A 21,293-nucleotide genomic window follows, 5' to 3' on the forward strand; every position below is an offset into this window, starting at 1 on the left:
TCTGTGGCGTCGCTGCCCGAGTCTGCAGCATCCCCTACGCCGCCCGAGTCTGCAGCAGCATCCTCTTCTTCTGTGGCGTCGCCGCCCGAGTCTGCAGCAGCATCCTCTTCTTCTGTGACGTCGCCGCCCGAGTCTGCAGCAGCATCCTCTTCTTCTGTGACGTCGCCGCCCGAGTCTGCAGCAGCATCCTCTTCTTCTGTGGCGTCGCCGCCCGAGTCTGAAGCAGCATCCTCTTCTTCTGTGGCGTCGCCGCCCGAGTCTGCAGCAGCATCCTCTTCTTCTGTGGCGTCGCCGCCCGAGTCTGCAGCAGCATCCTCTTCTTCTGTGACGTCGCCGCCCGAGTCTGCAGCAGCATCCTCTTCTTCTGTGGCGTCGCCGCCCGAGTCTGCTGCAGCATCCCCTGTGGCGTCGCCGCCCGAGTCTGCAGCAGCATCCCCTGTGGCATCGCCGCCCGAGTCTGCAGCAGCATCCTCTTCTTCTGTGGCGTCGCCGCCCGAGTCTGCAGCATCCCCTGTGGCGTCGCCGCCCGAGTCTGCAGCAGCATCCTCTTCTTCTGTGGCGTCGCTGCCCGAGTCTGCAGCATCCCCTACGCCGCCCAAGTCTGCAGCAGCATCCTCTTCTTCTGTGGCGTCGCCGCCCGAGTCTGCAGCAGCATCCTCTTCTTCTGTGCAGCAGCATCCTCTTCTTCTTTGGCGTCGCCGCCCGAGTGTGCAGCAGCATCCTCTTCTTCTGTGGCGTCGCCGCCCGAGTCTGCAGCAGCATCCTCTTCTTCTGTGGCGTCGCCGCCCGAGTCTGCAGCAGCATCCTCTTCTTCTGTGGCGTCGCCGCCCGAGTCTGCAGCAGCATCCTCTTCTTCTGTGGCGTCGCCGCCCGAGTCTGCAGCAGCATCCTCTTCTTCTGTGGCGTCGCCGCCCGAGTCTGAAGCAGCATCCTCTTCTTCTGTGGCGTCGCCGCCCGACTCTGCAGCAGCATACTCTTCTTCTGAGGCGTCGCCGCCCGAGTCTGCAGCATCCCCTGTGGCGTCGCCGCCCGTGTCTGCAGCAGCATCCTCTTCTTCTGTGGCGTCGCCGCCCGAGTCTGCAGCAGCATCCTCTTCTTCTGTGGCGTCGCCGCCCGAGTCTGCAGCAGCATCCTCTTCTTCTGTGGCGTCGCCGCCCGAGTCTGCAGCATCCCCTGTGGCGTCGCCGCCCGAGTCTGCAGCAGCATCCTCTTCTGTGACGTCGCCGCACGAGTCTGAAGCATCCCCTGTGGCGTCGCCGCCCGAGTCTGCAGCAGCATCCTCTTCTTCTGTGCAGCAGCATCCTCTTCTTCTGTGCAGCAGCATCCTCTTCTCCTGTGGCGTCGCCGCCCGAGTGTGCAGCAGCATCCTCTTCTTCTGTGGCGTCACCGCCCGAGTCTGCAGCAGCATCCTCCTCTTCTGTGGCGTCGCCGCCCGAGTCTGCAGCAGCATCCTCTTCTTCTGTGTCTTCTGTGGCGGCGCCGCCCGAGTCTGCAGCAGCATCCTCTTCTTCTTTGGCGTCGCCGCCCGACTCTGCAGCAGCATCCTCTTCTTCTGTGGCGTCGCCGCCCGAGTCTGCAGCAGCATCCTCTTCTTCTGTGGCGGCGCCGCCCGAGTCTGCAGCAGCATCCTCTTTTTCTTTGGCGTCGCCGCCCGACTCTGCAGCAGCATCCTCTTCTTCTGTGCAGCAGCATCCTCTTCTTCTGTGGCGTCGCCCCCCGAGTCTGCAGCAGCATCCTCTTCTTCTGTGGCGTCGCCGCCCGAGTCTGCAGCAGCATCCTCTTCTTCTTTGGCGTCGCCACCCGAGTCTGCAGCAGCATCCTCTTCTTCTGTGGCGTCGCCGCCCGAGTCTGCAGCAGCATCCTCTTCTTCTGTGGCGTCGCCGCCCGAGTCTGCAGCAGCATCCTCTTCTTCTGTGCAGCAGCATCCTCTTCTTCTGTGGCGTCGCCGCCCGACTCTGCCCGAGTCTGAAGCATCCCCCTGTGGTGTCGCCGCCCGAGTCTGCAGCAGCATCCTCTTCTTCTGTGGCGTCGCCGCCCGAGTCTGCAGCATCCCCTGTGGCGTCGCCGCCCGTCCCCTGTAGTGTCGCCGCCCGAGTCTGCAGCAGCATCCTCTTCTTCTGTGGCGTCGCCGCCCGAGTCTGCAGCAGCATCCTCTTCTTCTGTGGTGTCGCCGCCCGAGTCTGCAGCATCCCCTGTGGTGTCGCCGCCCGAGTCTGCAGCATCCCCTGTGGCGTCGCCGCCCGAGTCTGCAGCAGCATCCCCTGTGGCGTCGCCGCCCGAGTCTGCAGCAGCATCCCCTGTGGCATCACCGCCCGAGTCTGCAGCAGCATCCTCTTCTTCTGTGGCGTCACCGCCCAAGTCTGCAGCAGCATCCTCTTCTTCTGTGGCGTCGCCGCCCGAGTCTGCAGCAGCATACTCTTCTTCTGTGGCGTCGCCGCCCGAGTCTGAAGCATCCCCTGTGGCGTCGCCGCCCGAGTCTGCAGCAGCATCCTCTTCTTCTGTGGCGTCGCCGCCCGAGTCTGCAGCATCCCCTGTGGCGTCGCCGCCCGAGTCTGCAGCATCCCCTGTGGCGTCGCCGCCCGAGTCCCCTGTGGCGTCTGCAGCAGCATCCTCTTCTTCTGTGGCGTCGCCGCCCGAGTCTGCAGCAGCATCCTCTTCTTCTGTGGTGTCGCCGCCCGAGTCTGCAGCATCCCCTGTGGTGTCGCCGCCCGAGTCTGCAGCATCCTCTTTGGTGTCGCCGCCCGAGTCTGCAGCATCCCCTGTGGCGTCGCCGCCCGAGTCTGCAGCAGCATCCTCTTCTTCTGTGGCGTCGCCGCCCGAGTCTGCAGCATCCCCTGTGGCGTCGCCGCCCGAGTCTGCAGCATCCCCTGTGGCGTCGCCGCCCGAGTCCCCTGTGGCGTCTGCAGCAGCATCCTCTTCTTCTGTGGCGTCGCCGCCCGAGTCTGCAGCAGCATCCTCTTCTTCTGTGGTGTCGCCGCCCGAGTCTGCAGCATCCCCTGTGGTGTCGCCGCCCGAGTCTGCAGCATCCTCTTTGGTGTCTCCGCCCGAGTCTGCAGCATCCCCTGTGGCGTCGCCGCCCGAGTCTGCAGCAGCATCCTCTTCTTCTGTGGCGTTGCCGCCCGAGTCTGCAGCAGCATCCTCTTCTTCTGTGGCGTCGCCGCCCGAGCAGCATCCTCTTCTTTTGTGGCGTCGCCGCCCGAGTCTGCAGCAGCATCCTCTTCTTCTGTGGCGTCGCCGCCCGAGTCTGCAGCAGCATCCTCTTCTTCTTTGGCGTCGCCACCCGAGTCTGCAGCAGCATCCTCTTCTTCTGTGGTGTCGCCGCCCGAGTCTGCAGCATCCCCTGTGGCGTCGCCGCCCGAGTCTGCAGCAGCATCCTCTTCTTCTGTGGTGTCGCGCCCGACTCTGCAGCATCCCCTGTGGCGTCGCCGCCCGAGTCTGCAGCAGCATCCCCTGTGGCATCGCCGCCCGAGTCTGCAGCAGCATCCTCTTCTGTGACGTCGCCGCACGAGTCTGAAGCATCCCCTGTGGCGTCGCCGCCCGAGTCTGCAGCAGCATCCTCTTCTTCTGTGCAGCAGCATCCTCTTCTTCTGTGCAGCAGCATCCTCTTCTCCTGTGGCGTCGCCGCCCGAGTGTGCAGCAGCATCCTCTTCTTCTGTGGCGTCACCACCCGAGTCTGCAGCAGCATCCTCCTCTTCTGTGGCGTCGCCGCCCGAGTCTGCAGCAGCATCCTCTTCTTCTGTGTCTTCTGTGGCGGCGCCGCCCGAGTCTGCAGCAGCATCCTCTTCTTCTTTGGCGTCGCCGCCCGACTCTGCAGCAGCATCCTCTTCTTCTGTGGCGTCGCCGCCCGAGTCTGCAGCAGCATCCTCTTCTTCTGTGGCGGCGCCGCCCGAGTCTGCAGCAGCATCCTCTTTTTCTTTGGCGTCGCCGCCCGACTCTGCAGCAGCATCCTCTTCTTCTGTGCAGCAGCATCCTCTTCTTCTGTGGCGTCGCCCCCCGAGTCTGCAGCAGCATCCTCTTCTTCTGTGGCGTCGCCGCCCGAGTCTGCAGCAGCATCCTCTTCTTCTGTGGCGTCGCCGCCCGAGTCTGCAGCAGCATCCTCTTCTTCTGTGGCGTCGCCGCCCGAGTCTGAAGCATCCCCTGTGGCGTCGCCGCCCGAGTCTGCAGCAGCATCCTCTTCTTCTGTGGCGTCGCCGCCCGAGTCTGCAGCAGCATCCTCTTCTTCTGTGCAGCAGCATCCTCTTCTTCTGTGGCGTCGCCGCCCGCGTCGCCGCCCGACTCTGCAGCAGCATCCTCTTCTTCTGTGGCGTCGCCGCCCGAGTCTGCAGCAGCATCCTCTTCTTCTGTGGCGTCGCCGCCCGAGTCTGCAGCAGCATCCTCTTCTTCTGTGCAGCAGCATCCTCTTCTTCTGTGGCGTCGCCGCCCGACTCTGCCCGAGTCTGAAGCATCCCCCTGTGGTGTCGCCGCCCGAGTCTGCAGCAGCATCCTCTTCTTCTGTGGCGTCGCCGCCCGAGTCTGCAGCATCCCCTGTGGCGTCGCCGCCCGTCCCCTGTAGTGTCGCCGCCCGAGTCTGCAGCAGCATCCTCTTCTTCTGTGGCGTCGCCGCCCGAGTCTGCAGCAGCATCCTCTTCTTCTGTGGTGTCGCCGCCCGAGTCTGCAGCATCCCCTGTGGTGTCGCCGCCCGAGTCTGCAGCAGCATCCCCTGTGGCGTCGCCGCCCGAGTCTGCAGCAGCATCCCCTGTGGCATCACCGCCCGAGTCTGCAGCAGCATCCTCTTCTTCTGTGGCGTCACCGCCCAAGTCTGCAGCAGCATCCTCTTCTTCTGTGGCGTCGCCGCCCGAGTCTGCAGCAGCATACTCTTCTTCTGTGGCGTCGCCGCCCGAGTCTGAAGCATCCCCTGTGGCGTCGCCGCCCGAGTCTGCAGCAGCATCCTCTTCTTCTGTGGCGTCGCCGCCCGAGTCTGCAGCATCCCCTGTGGCGTCGCCGCCCGAGTCTGCAGCATCCCCTGTGGCGTCGCCGCCCGAGTCCCCTGTGGCGTCTGCAGCAGCATCCTCTTCTTCTGTGGCGTCGCCGCCCGAGTCTGCAGCAGCATCCTCTTCTTCTGTGGTGTCGCCGCCCGAGTCTGCAGCATCCCCTGTGGTGTCGCCGCCCGAGTCTGCAGCATCCTCTTTGGTGTCGCCGCCCGAGTCTGCAGCATCCCCTGTGGCGTCGCCGCCCGAGTCTGCAGCAGCATCCTCTTCTTCTGTGGCGTTGCCGCCCGAGTCTGCAGCAGCATCCTCTTCTTCTGTGGCGTCGCCGCCCGAGCAGCATCCTCTTCTTTTGTGGCGTCGCCGCCCGAGTCTGCAGCAGCATCCTCTTCTTCTGTGGCGTCGCCGCCCGAGTCTGCAGCAGCATCCTCTTCTTCTTTGGCGTCGCCACCCGAGTCTGCAGCAGCATCCTCTTCTTCTGTGGCGTCGCCGCCCGAGTCTGCAGCAGCATCCTCTTCTTCTGTGGTGTCGCCGCCCGAGTCTGCAGCATCCCCTGTGGCGTCGCCGCCCGAGTCTGCAGCAGCATCCTCTTCTTCTGTGGTGTCGCGCCCGACTCTGCAGCATCCCCTGTGGCGTCGCCGCCCGAGTCTGCAGCAGCATCCCCTGTGGCATCGCCGCCCGAGTCTGCAGCAGCATCCCCTGTGGCATCGCCGCCCGAGTCTGCAGCAGCATCCTCTTCCTCTGTGGCGTCGCCGCCCAAGTCTGCAGCAGCATCCTCTCCTTCTGTGGCGTCGCCGCCCGAGTCTGCAGCATCCCCCGTGGCGTCGCCGCCTGAGTCTGCAGCAGCATCCTCTTCTTCTGTGGCGTCGCCGCCCGAGTCTGCAGCAGCATCCCCTGTGGCATCGCCTCGACTTGAGTCCCCTGTGGCGTCTGCAGCAGCATCCTCTTCTTCTGTGGCGTCACCGCCCGAGTCTGCAGCATCCCCTGTGGCGTCGCCGCCCGAGTCCCCTGTGGCGTCTGCAGCAGCATCCTCTTCTTCTGTGGCGTCACCGCCCGAGTCTGCAGCAGCATCCTCTTCTTCTGTGGCGTCGCCGCCCGAGCAGCATCCTCTTCTTCTGTGGCGTCGCCGCCCGAGTCTGCAGCAGCATCCTCTTCTTCTGTGGCGTCGCCGCCCGAGTCTGCAGCAGCATCCTCTTCCTCTGTGGCGTCGCCGCCCGAGTCTGCAGCAGCATCCTCTTCTTCTGTGGTGTCGCGCCCGACTCTGCAGCATCCCCTGTGGCGTCGCCGCCCGAGTCTGCAGCAGCATCCCCTGTGGCATCGCCGCCCGAGTCTGCAGCAGCATCCCCTGTGGCGTCGCCGCCCGAGTCTGCAGCAGCATCCTCTTCTTCTGTGGCGTCGCCGCCCGACTCTGCCCGAGTCTGAAGCATCCCCCTGTGGTGTCGCCGCCCGAGTCTGCAGCAGCATCCTCTTCTTCTGTGGCGTCGCCGCCCGAGTCTGCAGCATCCCCTGTGGCGTCGCCGCCCGAGTCTGCAGCAGCATCCCCTGTGGCATCACCGCCCGAGTCTGCAGCAGCATCCTCTTCTTCTGTGGCGTCACCGCCCAAGTCTGCAGCAGCATCCTCTTCTTCTGTGGCGTCGCCGCCCGAGTCTGCAGCAGCATACTCTTCTTCTGTGGCGTCGCCGCCCGAGTCTGAAGCATCCCCTGTGGCGTCGCCGCCCGAGTCTGCAGCAGCATCCTCTTCTTCTGTGGCGTCGCCGCCCGAGTCTGCAGCATCCCCTGTGGCGTCGCCGCCCGAGTCTGCAGCATCCCCTGTGGCGTCGCCGCCCGAGTCCCCTGTGGCGTCTGCAGCAGCATCCTCTTCTTCTGTGGCGTCGCCGCCCGAGTCTGCAGCAGCATCCTCTTCTTCTGTGGTGTCGCCGCCCGAGTCTGCAGCATCCCCTGTGGTGTCGCCGCCCGAGTCTGCAGCATCCTCTTTGGTGTCGCCGCCCGAGTCTGCAGCATCCCCTGTGGCGTCGCCGCCCGAGTCTGCAGCAGCATCCTCTTCTTCTGTGGCGTTGCCGCCCGAGTCTGCAGCAGCATCCTCTTCTTCTGTGGCGTCGCCGCCCGAGCAGCATCCTCTTCTTTTGTGGCGTCGCCGCCCGAGTCTGCAGCAGCATCCTCTTCTTCTGTGGCGTCGCCGCCCGAGTCTGCAGCAGCATCCTCTTCTTCTTTGGCGTCGCCACCCGAGTCTGCAGCAGCATCCTCTTCTTCTGTGGCGTCGCCGCCCGAGTCTGCAGCAGCATCCTCTTCTTCTGTGGTGTCGCCGCCCGAGTCTGCAGCATCCCCTGTGGCGTCGCCGCCCGAGTCTGCAGCAGCATCCTCTTCTTCTGTGGTGTCGCGCCCGACTCTGCAGCATCCCCTGTGGCGTCGCCGCCCGAGTCTGCAGCAGCATCCCCTGTGGCATCGCCGCCCGAGTCTGCAGCAGCATCCCCTGTGGCATCGCCGCCCGAGTCTGCAGCAGCATCCTCTTCCTCTGTGGCGTCGCCGCCCAAGTCTGCAGCAGCATCCTCTCCTTCTGTGGCGTCGCCGCCCGAGTCTGCAGCATCCCCCGTGGCGTCGCCGCCTGAGTCTGCAGCAGCATCCTCTTCTTCTGTGGCGTCGCCGCCCGAGTCTGCAGCAGCATCCCCTGTGGCATCGCCTCGACTTGAGTCCCCTGTGGCGTCTGCAGCAGCATCCTCTTCTTCTGTGGCGTCACCGCCCGAGTCTGCAGCATCCCCTGTGGCGTCGCCGCCCGAGTCCCCTGTGGCGTCTGCAGCAGCATCCTCTTCTTCTGTGGCGTCACCGCCCGAGTCTGCAGCAGCATCCTCTTCTTCTGTGGCGTCGCCGCCCGAGCAGCATCCTCTTCTTCTGTGGCGTCGCCGCCCGAGTCTGCAGCAGCATCCTCTTCTTCTGTGGCGTCGCCGCCCGAGTCTGCAGCAGCATCCTCTTCCTCTGTGGCGTCGCCGCCCGAGTCTGCAGCAGCATCCTCTTCTTCTGTGGTGTCGCGCCCGACTCTGCAGCATCCCCTGTGGCGTCGCCGCCCGAGTCTGCAGCAGCATCCCCTGTGGCATCGCCGCCCGAGTCTGCAGCAGCATCCCCTGTGGCGTCGCCGCCCGAGTCTGCAGCAGCATCCTCTTCTTCTGTGGCGTCGCCGCCCGACTCTGCCCGAGTCTGAAGCATCCCCCTGTGGTGTCGCCGCCCGAGTCTGCAGCAGCATCCTCTTCTTCTGTGGCGTCGCCGCCCGAGTCTGCAGCATCCCCTGTGGCGTCGCCGCCCGAGTCTGCAGCAGCATCCCCTGTGGCATCACCGCCCGAGTCTGCAGCAGCATCCTCTTCTTCTGTGGCGTCACCGCCCAAGTCTGCAGCAGCATCCTCTTCTTCTGTGGCGTCGCCGCCCGAGTCTGCAGCAGCATACTCTTCTTCTGTGGCGTCGCCGCCCGAGTCTGAAGCATCCCCTGTGGCGTCGCCGCCCGAGTCTGCAGCAGCATCCTCTTCTTCTGTGGCGTCGCCGCCCGAGTCTGCAGCATCCCCTGTGGCGTCGCCGCCCGAGTCTGCAGCATCCCCTGTGGCGTCGCCGCCCGAGTCCCCTGTGGCGTCTGCAGCAGCATCCTCTTCTTCTGTGGCGTCGCCGCCCGAGTCTGCAGCAGCATCCTCTTCTTCTGTGGTGTCGCCGCCCGAGTCTGCAGCATCCCCTGTGGTGTCGCCGCCCGAGTCTGCAGCATCCTCTTTGGTGTCGCCGCCCGAGTCTGCAGCATCCCCTGTGGCGTCGCCGCCCGAGTCTGCAGCAGCATCCTCTTCTTCTGTGGCGTTGCCGCCCGAGTCTGCAGCAGCATCCTCTTCTTCTGTGGCGTCGCCGCCCGAGCAGCATCCTCTTCTTTTGTGGCGTCGCCGCCCGAGTCTGCAGCAGCATCCTCTTCTTCTGTGGCGTCGCCGCCCGAGTCTGCAGCAGCATCCTCTTCTTCTTTGGCGTCGCCACCCGAGTCTGCAGCAGCATCCTCTTCTTCTGTGGCGTCGCCGCCCGAGTCTGCAGCAGCATCCTCTTCTTCTGTGGTGTCGCCGCCCGAGTCTGCAGCATCCCCTGTGGCGTCGCCGCCCGAGTCTGCAGCAGCATCCTCTTCTTCTGTGGTGTCGCGCCCGACTCTGCAGCATCCCCTGTGGCGTCGCCGCCCGAGTCTGCAGCAGCATCCCCTGTGGCATCGCCGCCCGAGTCTGCAGCAGCATCCCCTGTGGCATCGCCGCCCGAGTCTGCAGCAGCATCCTCTTCCTCTGTGGCGTCGCCGCCCAAGTCTGCAGCAGCATCCTCTCCTTCTGTGGCGTCGCCGCCCGAGTCTGCAGCATCCCCCGTGGCGTCGCCGCCTGAGTCTGCAGCAGCATCCTCTTCTTCTGTGGCGTCGCCGCCCGAGTCTGCAGCAGCATCCCCTGTGGCATCGCCTCGACTTGAGTCCCCTGTGGCGTCTGCAGCAGCATCCTCTTCTTCTGTGGCGTCACCGCCCGAGTCTGCAGCATCCCCTGTGGCGTCGCCGCCCGAGTCTGCAGCATCCCCTGTGGCGTCGCCGCCCGAGTCCCCTGTGGCGTCTGCAGCAGCATCCTCTTCTTCTGTGGCGTCACCGCCCGAGTCTGCAGCAGCATCCTCTTCTTCTGTGGCGTCGCCGCCCGAGCAGCATCCTCTTCTTCTGTGGCGTCGCCGCCCGAGTCTGCAGCAGCATCCTCTTCCTCTGTGGCGTCGCCGCCCGAGTCTGCAGCAGCATCCTCTTCTTCTGTGGTGTCGCGCCCGACTCTGCAGCATCCCCTGTGGCGTCGCCGCCCGAGTCTGCAGCAGCATCCCCTGTGGCATCGCCGCCCGAGTCTGCAGCAGCATCCCCTGTGGCGTCGCCGCCCGAGTCTGCAGCAGCATCCTCTTCTTCTGTGGCGTCGCCGCCCGACTCTGCCCGAGTCTGAAGCATCCCCCTGTGGTGTCGCCGCCCGAGTCTGCAGCAGCATCCTCTTCTTCTGTGGCGTCGCCGCCCGAGTCTGCAGCATCCCCTGTGGCGTCGCCGCCCGAGTCTGCAGCAGCATCCCCTGTGGCATCACCGCCCGAGTCTGCAGCAGCATCCTCTTCTTCTGTGGCGTCACCGCCCAAGTCTGCAGCAGCATCCTCTTCTTCTGTGGCGTCGCCGCCCGAGTCTGCAGCAGCATACTCTTCTTCTGTGGCGTCGCCGCCCGAGTCTGAAGCATCCCCTGTGGCGTCGCCGCCCGAGTCTGCAGCAGCATCCTCTTCTTCTGTGGCGTCGCCGCCCGGGTCTGCAGCATCCCCTGTGGCGTCGCCGCCCGAGTCTGCAGCATCCCCTGTGGCGTCGCCGCCCGAGTCCCCTGTGGCGTCTGCAGCAGCATCCTCTTCTTCTGTGGCGTCGCCGCCCGAGTCTGCAGCAGCATCCTCTTCTTCTGTGGTGTCGCCGCCCGAGTCTGCAGCATCCCCTGTGGTGTCGCCGCCCGAGTCTGCAGCATCCTCTTTGGTGTCGCCGCCCGAGTCTGCAGCATCCCCTGTGGCGTCGCCGCCCGAGTCTGCAGCAGCATCCTCTTCTTCTGTGGCGTTGCCGCCCGAGTCTGCAGCAGCATCCTCTTCTTCTGTGGCGTCGCCGCCCGAGCAGCATCCTCTTCTTTTGTGGCGTCGCCGCCCGAGTCTGCAGCAGCATCCTCTTCTTCTGTGGCGTCGCCGCCCGAGTCTGCAGCAGCATCCTCTTCTTCTTTGGCGTCGCCACCCGAGTCTGCAGCAGCATCCTCTTCTTCTGTGGCGTCGCCGCCCGAGTCTGCAGCAGCATCCTCTTCTTCTGTGGTGTCGCCGCCCGAGTCTGCAGCATCCCCTGTGGCGTCGCCGCCCGAGTCTGCAGCAGCATCCTCTTCTTCTGTGGTGTCGCGCCCGACTCTGCAGCATCCCCTGTGGCGTCGCCGCCCGAGTCTGCAGCAGCATCCCCTGTGGCATCGCCGCCCGAGTCTGCAGCAGCATCCCCTGTGGCATCGCCGCCCGAGTCTGCAGCAGCATCCTCTTCCTCTGTGGCGTCGCCGCCCAAGTCTGCAGCAGCATCCTCTCCTTCTGTGGCGTCGCCGCCCGAGTCTGCAGCATCCCCTGTGGCGTCGCCGCCTGAGTCTGCAGCAGCATCCTCTTCTTCTGTGGCGTCGCCGCCCGAGTCTGCAGCAGCATCCCCTGTGGCATCGCCTCGACTTGAGTCCCCTGTGGCGTCTGCAGCAGCATCCTCTTCTTCTGTGGCGTCACCGCCCGAGTCTGCAGCATCCCCTGTGGCGTCGCCGCCCGAGTCCCCTGTGGCGTCTGCAGCAGCATCCTCTTCTTCTGTGGCGTCACCGCCCGAGTCTGCAGCAGCATCCTCTTCTTCTGTGGCGTCGCCGCCCGAGCAGCATCCTCTTCTTCTGTGGCGTCGCCGCCCGAGTCTGCAGCAGCATCCTCTTCTTCTGTGGCGTCGCCGCCCGAGTCTGCAGCAGCATCCTCTTCCTCTGTGGCGTCGCCGCCCGAGTCTGCAGCAGCATCCTCTTCTTCTGTGGTGTCGCGCCCGACTCTGCAGCATCCCCTGTGGCGTCGCCGCCCGAGTCTGCAGCAGCATCCCCTGTGGCATCGCCGCCCGAGTCTGCAGCAGCATCCCCTGTGGCGTCGCCGCCCGAGTCTGCAGCAGCATCCTCTTCTTCTGTGGCGTCGCCGCCCGACTCTGCCCGAGTCTGAAGCATCCCCCTGTGGTGTCGCCGCCCGAGTCTGCAGCAGCATCCTCTTCTTCTGTGGCGTCGCCGCCCGAGTCTGCAGCATCCCCTGTGGCGTCGCCGCCCGTCCCCTGTAGTGTCGCCGCCCGAGTCTGCAGCAGCATCCTCTTCTTCTGTGGCGTCGCCGCCCGAGTCTGCAGCAGCATCCTCTTCTTCTGTGGTGTCGCCGCCCGAGTCTGCAGCATCCCCTGTGGTGTCGCCGCCCGAGTCTGCAGCATCCCCTGTGGCGTCGCCGCCCGAGTCTGCAGCAGCATCCCCTGTGGCGTCGCCGCCCGAGTCTGCAGCAGCATCCCCTGTGGCATCACCGCCCGAGTCTGCAGCAGCATCCTCTTCTTCTGTGGCGTCACCGCCCAAGTCTGCAGCAGCATCCTCTTCTTCTGTGGCGTCGCCGCCCGAGTCTGCAGCAGCATACTCTTCTTCTGTGGCGTCGCCGCCCGAGTCTGAAGCATCCCCTGTGGCGTCGCCGCCCGAGTCTGCAGCAGCATCCTCTTCTTCTGTGGCGTCGCCGCCCGAGTCTGCAGCATCCCCTGTGGCGTCGCCGCCCGAGTCTGCAGCATCCCCTGTGGCGTCGCCGCCCGAGTCCCCTGTGGCGTCTGCAGCAGCATCCTCTTCTTCTGTGGCGTCGCCGCCCGAGTCTGCAGCAGCATCCTCTTCTTCTGTGGTGTCGCCGCCCGAGTCTGCAGCATCCCCTGTGGTGTCGCCGCCCGAGTCTGCAGCATCCTCTTTGGTGTCGCCGCCCGAGTCTGCAGCATCCCCTGTGGCGTCGCCGCCCGAGTCTGCAGCAGCATCCTCTTCTTCTGTGGCGTTGCCGCCCGAGTCTGCAGCAGCATCCTCTTCTTCTGTGGCGTCGCCGCCCGAGCAGCATCCTCTTCTTTTGTGGCGTCGCCGCCCGAGTCTGCAGCAGCATCCTCTTCTTCTGTGGCGTCGCCGCCCGAGTCTGCAGCAGCATCCTCTTCTTCTTTGGCGTCGCCACCCGAGTCTGCAGCAGCATCCTCTTCTTCTGTGGCGTCGCCGCCCGAGTCTGCAGCAGCATCCTCTTCTTCTGTGGTGTCGCCGCCCGAGTCTGCAGCATCCCCTGTGGCGTCGCCGCCCGAGTCTGCAGCAGCATCCTCTTCTTCTGTGGTGTCGCGCCCGACTCTGCAGCATCCCCTGTGGCGTCGCCGCCCTAGTCTGCAGCAGCATCCCCTGTGGCATCGCCGCCCGAGTCTGCAGCAGCATCCCCTGTGGCATCGCCGCCCGAGTCTGCAGCAGCATCCTCTTCCTCTGTGGCGTCGCCGCCCAAGTCTGCAGCAGCATCCTCTCCTTCTGTGGCGTCGCCGCCCGAGTCTGCAGCATCCCCTGTGGCGTCGCCGCCTGAGTCTGCAGCAGCATCCTCTTCTTCTGTGGCGTCGCCGCCCGAGTCTGCAGCAGCATCCCCTGTGGCATCGCCTCGACTCGAGTCCCCTGTGGCGTCTGCAGCAGCATCCTCTTCTTCTGTGGCGTCACCGCCCGAGTCTGCAGCATCCCCTGTGGCGTCGCCGCCCGAGTCCCCTGTGGCGTCTGCAGCAGCATCCTCTTCTTCTGTGGCGTCACCGCCCGAGTCTGCAGCAGCATCCTCTTCTTCTGTGGCGTCGCCGCCCGAGCAGCATCCTCTTCTTCTGTGGCGTCGCCGCCCGAGTCTGCAGCAGCATCTTCTTCTGTGGCGTCGCCGCCCGAGTGTGCAGCAGCATCGTCTTCTTCTGTGGCATCGCCGCCCGAGTCTGCAGCAGCATCCTCTTCTTCTGTGGCGTCGCCGCCCGAGTGTGCAGCAGCATCGTCTTCTTCTGTGGCGTCGCCGCCCGAGTCTGCAGCAGCATCCTCTTCTTCTGTGGCGTCGCCGCCCGAGTCTGCAGCATCCCCTGTGGCGTCGCCGCCCGAGTCTGCAGCAGCATCCTCTTCTTCTGTGGTGTTGCCGCCCGAGTCTGCAGCAGCATCCTCTTCTTCTGTGGTGTCGCCGCCCGAGTCTGCAGCATCCCCTGTGGCGTCGCCGCCCGAGTCTGCAGCAGCATCCTCTTCTTCTGTGGTGTCGCCGCCCGAGTCTGCAGCAGCATCCTCTTCTTCTGTGGTGTCGCCGCCCGAGTCTGCAGCATCCCCTGTGGCGTCGCCGCCCGAGTCTGCAGCAGCATCCTCTTCTTCTGTGGCGTCGCCGCCCAAGTCTGCAGCAGCATCCTCTTCTTCTGTGGCGTCGCCGCCCGAGTCTGCAGCATCCCCTGTGGCGTCGCCGCCCGAGTCTGCAGCATCCCCTGTGGCTAGTCTGCAGCAGCATCCTCTTCTTCTGTGGCGTCGCCGCCCGAGTCTGCAGCAGCATCCTCTTCTTCTTTGGCGTCGCCGCCCGAGTCTCCAGCAGCATCCTCTTCTTCTGTGGCGTCGCCGCCCGAGTCTGCAGCAGCATCCCCTGTGGCGTCGCCGCCCGAGTCTGCAGTCGCATCCTCTTCTTCTGTGGCGTCGCCGCCCGAGTCTGCAGCATCCCCTGTCGCGTCGCCGCCCGAGTCTGCAGCATCCCCTGTGGCGTCGCCGCCAGAGTCTGCAGCATCCCCTGTGGCGTCCCCCTCTTCTTCAGCGGCTCCGCCCCCCGAGTCCGCAGCAGCATCCTCTTCTTCAGCGGCTCCGCCCAGCCTTCGCCTTCCCCGTCGGCCCACAGCCCGGCTCCCAGAGGGGCCCCGCCTTCGCCTTCCCCGCCGGCCCCCTGCCCGGCCTCCAGAGGGGCCCCGCCTTCGCCTTCCCCGCCGGCCCCCTGCCCGGCCTCCAGAGGGGTCCCGCCTACGCCTTCCCCGCCGGCCCCCTGCCCGGCCTCCAGAGGGGTCCCGCCTTCGCCTTCCCCGTCTGCCCCCTGCCCGGCCTCCTGAAGGGTCCCGCCATTGCCTCTGGCCTGCAGTCCAACTTCCAGAGGGTTTCTGCCTTCACTGCCAGCCTGCAGCCCAACCACCAGAGAAGCTCTTCACATTCGGCCGCCCTCCAGAGCATCTTCTGCCATCTGTTCTGCACCCCGGTCGCCCTCCCGAGCCACTTCACCTGTCTGTCTTGCCTCCAGGCCGTCCCCCTCAACTTTATGGCTCTGCCTCTGTCCAGCCCCCTGGCCGTCCACCTGGACTCTTATGCTCTGCCCCTGCCCCCTGCTCTCTCCCATCCACCTCTCTTCTCCTCTATCTATCCTTTACATCTTCTTATTCATTTCCCTCCCTTTCTCCGTCATATTCCTTTCTCTATTTCTTAACACCATCTCTTTAATTCCTTCTTTATGTTCCTGTCTTTCATCTTTCTTCTTTTCTGCTCAACCCTTCCTATCCATCTCTCCGGTCTTTCTCTCATTTCTTCACCAACTCACTCTCATCTCGATCTCACTCCCTAACTTGTCTACTCTTCCTCACTTTCATATTTTCTCTTTCATCTTTCCATTCTTCACCTCCTTCAACTGATATTCTTTATTTTCCATTCCTCCTCTTTCTCATAGTCTTAATTTTCTCAAATTACAAAGTTTTTGTGTACACAAACCAAAAATGACAGGTGTGTAGGGTTTTTTAAACCAGCAACATAGAAAAATGTCAAATGATAATATAAAGATTTTTTTTAATGATTTTATGTAAAAAGAAGCATTTTTATGCATGTTGCAGTCAAACAGACTGGACAGAAATGTGCTTAAAATGTCACACAAACACATGAGCTCATTATGTGGCTTTTGTTTTCTGGGGCTTGAACATGTCTGTCTCGACTTAAGCGTCAAGACTTGACTACTTGTGACTTGCTCAACAGTGTCATGTTCCCACTTCTGCTTCAAACAGCAGCACAATAAAAGTTTTATTTGTTTTCTGACAGTAAAATGTTTTAAAAGCAGCATTTTCTGTGCTGTAAGACGGAATGCATGAAGAATATCATAATGAGCATTCTAATATATGCGAATTCTAGAACTACCAGCACATTATCATAATGTAAAAATTCTACACAGTCCACTCAGTCTCACTCAGATCCTGAACTGAAAGGCAGTTTTTTTCAGTGGGAATATATCTTCAAATCTTCAGTCATCTGTTTCTTCATATTCAATGGGATCTTTGTTGGGTTGATACACATGGAGAGTAGACACAGCGGGAGAAGCATGGTAAGATTTTCTCATTTGAAGATGGCAAACCTTTGGGCAAACATTGACTGTAATTTAGGATTGCACTTATCTGGGACAGCTTACTTTTTCTCTCATGTCTTTGTATTTGCCTAAGGTTTCAACAAATTAATTAAATGTTGTCTTTTTCTGGAAAGCAATTAGATTTTCATACAGTTTGATAACTAAAGTTAATGCCTCACTTAAAAAAATAATGTCAGTCTGTGTAAGAATCTGCTCCCAACCAACCCCCAAAATACCCCAAAATACACTTTATTGCATATTTTAATTGATATGCATTAAATACAGGATTGATTTCATGATTGAAACAGGGTTTCTCTCCAGTTTGTGACATATGTTTATTGTGTGCACTGTGACATTTAATTAAATCTCAGGATCCTAAAACAGATTCTCTTTTTCTGCTGCTGTTGACCCATTGACTGAAAGTATACTGCGTAACCACCAATGTTTGTGTGAAAAGCCTAATTCATATTAGTTTAAATCATGTAATTTACTCATCTTATTTCTATTCCTACTTATTTTCTATTATTATCTTATTTCACATGTATATTCTTTCATCTAAACTGTATAAAAATTGCACTGTAATTGATCTAGATTTCCCAACATTTACCACTGACAGGAAAAGGTGTGGTGGTGTGGTGTTACTGTTTGCAGTATTTAAATAAAAAACACACACACACAAAATGCAATAATGTTACATAAACTATAAATCTATGGAAGATTTTAGTAGGTTATTTATGAAATGCAGTGGACTAAACATATGTTTTAGTTTGCTAGATGAGTTCAGTGGTGGAGATCACACACTGAAGTACTGTAGTGCAGTACTGTACTTCAGCATCTCTATTTTATCCTACTTTATACTTCCACTCCACTATAATTCAAAAGAAAATGTTATATTCTTACTCCACCATATAAAATATTATTCATTGTACAATACATTAAACCACCCGACAGTATATAAAATAGTTAAAATTAGATCCATCTTGACCAGCAACACTAAAATGCTGCATGTTACATGTATGAGTACTTTTACTTTTCATACTTAAAGTAGCCTATATTTTTCTAATATGAATTACTAATTAATACAGGACTTTTACTTGTACTGGTGTACAGTATTCTTATTTTATTGCAGTATTGCTACTTTTGCTTGAGTAAAGGATCAGGAAATACTTCCTCCACAAGTGAATGGACTGAAACACATGTTACTCAAACATGACAATACAATGTTTGTTCCTTCATATTGACACAAAATTCAAAAGTTATGTGAATTAAGATAATAATCAGTGAAGTAAAGATAAATCTAAAGTCTAAATCTAATATTGATTCCTGGCTCTGTATCTCTGTCTTTTTTTATTTTTTAACACTTCCTGTATATTTCTTTCTTTTTGGCATTTATAGGAGAGTCCAGGGTGGTGATGCTGCTTGCAGAAATGGAAGTGGAGGCACCTTCAAACTTTCTGTCAGCTGAAGAAGGAGGAGAGATGAGATAGAGGGCTTGCATCAGAAAGGTGGACACAACCTTTTCAGAAGCTTGCCTTGGAGAAAAAAAGCCTCACAAAGAAGACGAAGGCAGACGGTGACGGCAAAGACAACAACGCTACCGTCTGACTGGCTCCAACAGGCAGGGAAGCATCGTTCGCTTACCTTATACTGTTCTTCTCCTTCATTTCCCTCCTTCACTCATCTACCCTTGCTGTCCTTCTTCTTCTCTCTGTGACCTATCTCTCCTCAGTCTTCAACTTCCTCCCTTTAAACATCTACCTTTCCTCTTGTTTCTTTACCTGTTCATTCTTTCCACCTTTCATCTCCTTTAACTCCTATCCTTTATTCTACATTCCTCCTTCCTCCATTTTTTTTCACTTGTTTTACCCATCCACTCTTCCTCTCTTTTATCTCCTATCTTTACCTTTACGCTATTCTGTTGCTTGATCTACTGTCTTTAACATCCACTCTTCCTTTTCTTCATCCTCCCTCATTTTTCTCTCCACTGTTTCTTTCCTTCATCTCATATCCTTTCCTTCTCAACCCTTTCCATCTTTCATCATTCATCTTCACCTCATTCTTTATTTTCCATTCCTCCTTTCCTTCACCTTTCTCGTTTTACCCATCCAACCTTCCCGTCCTTTATCTCCTACCTTTACACTATTCTTTTTCTTTATTCTTTAACCATCCACCCTTTCTCTCCTTCATCCTCCACCCCTTAACACCTCCACTCTTCCTCCTTCATTTTTCTTACTTTCCTCTCTTCCTTTCCACTACATCTTCCTCCCTCTCCCATCCACCTCTCTTCTGTCATTTTCTATCCTTTACATTTCCCCCTGTCTTCTTATTCATTTCCCTTCCTTTTCCTTCTTCTTCATATTCTCTTCTCTATTTCTCATCATCTCTTTAATTCATTCTTTATGTTCTTGTCTTTCATCTTCCTTCTTCTCCCCTCAACCCTTCCTATCCTTCATCATTCTTCCTGTATCTCTCCGGTCTTTCTCTCGTTTCTTCGTATCCTTCATCTCTTATCCTTTTTTCAACCCTTTCCATCTTTCATCTCCTTGTCCAATCCACCCTTTCTCTCATTCATCCTCCACCTTTTTCACCTCCACTCTTCCTGTCCTTTTCTTTCTTTCCCTTGAATGCTACTTCCAACTTCTTTCCTCTACCTCTCCACCTTTCTATCCCTCATCTTTTTCCTTTACTGCTCCACATTCATCTTTTTTATCCTCCCTCTCCTACCCACCCTCCCTCTACTTTGTTTTCTGTCCATCTTCCTCATTTCTGTTCTTCCTCTCTCATCCTTTTGATCTTCCTGTTTCTCCTCTCCTTCCTTTGCCTCTCCACCTTCCCTTTCCTTCCTTTTCCTTTGTATTGCATCCTTCTTATCACCTTTGTCTTCCATCTTCCTCCCTTCATCTTCCTACTTCTACCATCCACCCTCTCACCATCACTTTCTTTCCTTTTCTTTCACCTTGCTTCCTTTATCTAATGACCTTTGCTCTTCCTCCTCAACTAATTGACTTTTCTATCCTTCATCCTTCTTCCTTTCTTTCACCATCCTTCCTTTCCCCTCCACCCTTCCTCTGCTTGATCTTACTTCTGTCCTCTCTTGCTTATCCACCTTTTGTCTCTTTCAACTTCTCTCCATCCTTTCTATCCTTCATAGATGGGAGGTAGGGCTCTCTCCCATCCTTCATTCTTTCGTCTTTCACCTCTCCACCTTCCATCTGCTTCAACTCATATGCTTTGTTCTCCATTCCTCCTGCCCTTCATCTCTCTCATTTTACCCATCCACTCTTCCCCTCCATCTCCTAACTTTACCTTTACACCACTCTTTTTCTTGATTCTTTAACCATCCCTCCTTTCTGTCCCCAATTCTTCCTTCCTTTCCACACTTCCTCTCATCTCCCTTTCTCCTGTCAACCTTTTATTTCCTCAATCTTCCTCCCTCCCATCCAAGCTTCATCTTTCTTCTTTCCTCTCTACCCTTTAAATCTTTCATATTCCTGTCTGTATTCTTCTTTCCTCTCTTATCCATCCATCCCTTCATCTCCCCTCCACTCTTCCTCTCCCTCATTTTTCCCCCTCCATGCTCAGCCTCCTCCTACATTCTCCTCTCTTCTCCATCATCTTCTATGCTTTACATTTCCCTCTGTCCTCTTATTCGTTTCCTTCCTTTTACTTCTTCATATTCCTTTCTCTATTTCTCAATCACACCATTTCTATAATTCATTCTTTATGTTCCTGTCTTTCATCTTCCTCCTTCTCCCCTCAACTCTTCATGTCCTTCATCATTCTTCCTGTATCTCTCCGGCCTTTCTCTCATTTCTTTGTATCCTTCATCTCTTATCCTTTAGATTCTCAAGCCTTTCCATCTTTCTCTCCTTCATCCTCCACCCTTAACATCTCCTCTCTTCCTGTCTTTCATTCTTCTTATTTTCCCTTTCATACTCCTTCCATCCTCCACATTGTTTCCTTTTCCTCTTCAACCTTTCACTCTTTTCTCTTACCTATCCTACTCCTTCATCTTCCTTTCTTCCACCCAACCTCTCCTGTGTCTTTCCATTTCCTTCATTTATCTCTCTACCCTTTCTATCCTTTTTCCTCTTTTACATCTCTACATTTCCTAACTTTAATCTTGTTTCCTATATCACTCTACCTTCTATCATCCAGCTCCTTCATCTTTTCTTCCTCTCCATCCTTTCTTTCCTTTACCTTCTTTCAACTGTATCTGTAATATTCCTCCCTTTCCTTTACCTCTCCACCCTTCACTTCCTTCTCCCTCTCACTCCCCTCAATTGTTCCTCTCCCATATCTTTCTCACTCTTCTACTTTTCCTTTAGACATCATCCTTTTCTCTCATTTTTTTATTCATTCACTCTCTCATCTCATCTACTCTTCCTCTCTTTCATGTTTTCTTTCACCTCTCCACTTTCCATCCTCCACATTCTTTCCTTTTTCCTCTTCAGCATTTCTTTTATTTTCTATCCTTTACATCTCCATCCTTTCTATATTTAATCTTGTTTCCTATACCATTCCACTCTCTACCTATCCTGCTCCTTCATCTTCCTCTCTATCCATTCTCTCCTTAATCCCCCTGTTTCACCCATCTATTTTTCCTTTCCTTCATATTCTATCTTCTACTGTTTGTATCTTTAATCTTCCTTAATTTTCTCCCAGCCTTTCTATCCTTCATGGATGGGAGGTAGGGCTCTCTCCCATCCTTCTTCACTTGATTTTCCTTTCTTCTTCCTTCCTCTGCTATCCATCCACCCATCCTCTCCTTTCTTTTCCTTCCCTTTTCTTTTACCTCTTCACCCTTTCTATTTTTTCTCTTTCTTGCTCTACTATCCTTCCTGTCCATTTTCCTTCCTTTCCTTACATCTTTTTTTTCCTTTACCTCTTCATCCTTTCAATTCTTCATGAATGGAAGGGATTTTTTTATCTTCTTTCATTTAACCATCCACCCTTCTTTTTTTTATCATTATTTATATCTCCACCTTCCTGTACTTTTTTCCTTCATTTCTTCATCTCCTTGTCTCTCAACTTTTCCTCTCCTACATCTTTCTCCCTCTCTCATCCACCTCTCTTCTGTCATCTTCTATCCTTTACATTTCCCCCTGTCCTCTTATTCATTTCCCGTTCTTTTGCTTCTTCATATTCTTTTCTCTATTTCTCAACACCATCTCTTTAATTCATTCTTTATGTTCCTGTCTTTCATCTTCCTTCTTCTCCCCTCAACCCTTCCTGTCCTTCATCATTCTTCCTGTATCTTTCTGGCCTTTCTCTCATTTCTTTACCTATTCACTCTCCATCTCGCTCCCTAATTCATCTACTCTTCTTCTCATTCATGTTTTCTCTTTCACCTCTCCACCCTCCATCTCCTCCAACTCATATTCTTTGTTTTCCATTCCTCCTGTCCTTCATCTCTCTGGTTTTGCTCATCCACCC

This window comes from Thunnus thynnus, chromosome 2 (assembly GCF_963924715.1).
Source record: "Thunnus thynnus chromosome 2, fThuThy2.1, whole genome shotgun sequence".
Taxonomy (NCBI): Eukaryota; Metazoa; Chordata; class Actinopteri; order Scombriformes; family Scombridae; genus Thunnus; species Thunnus thynnus.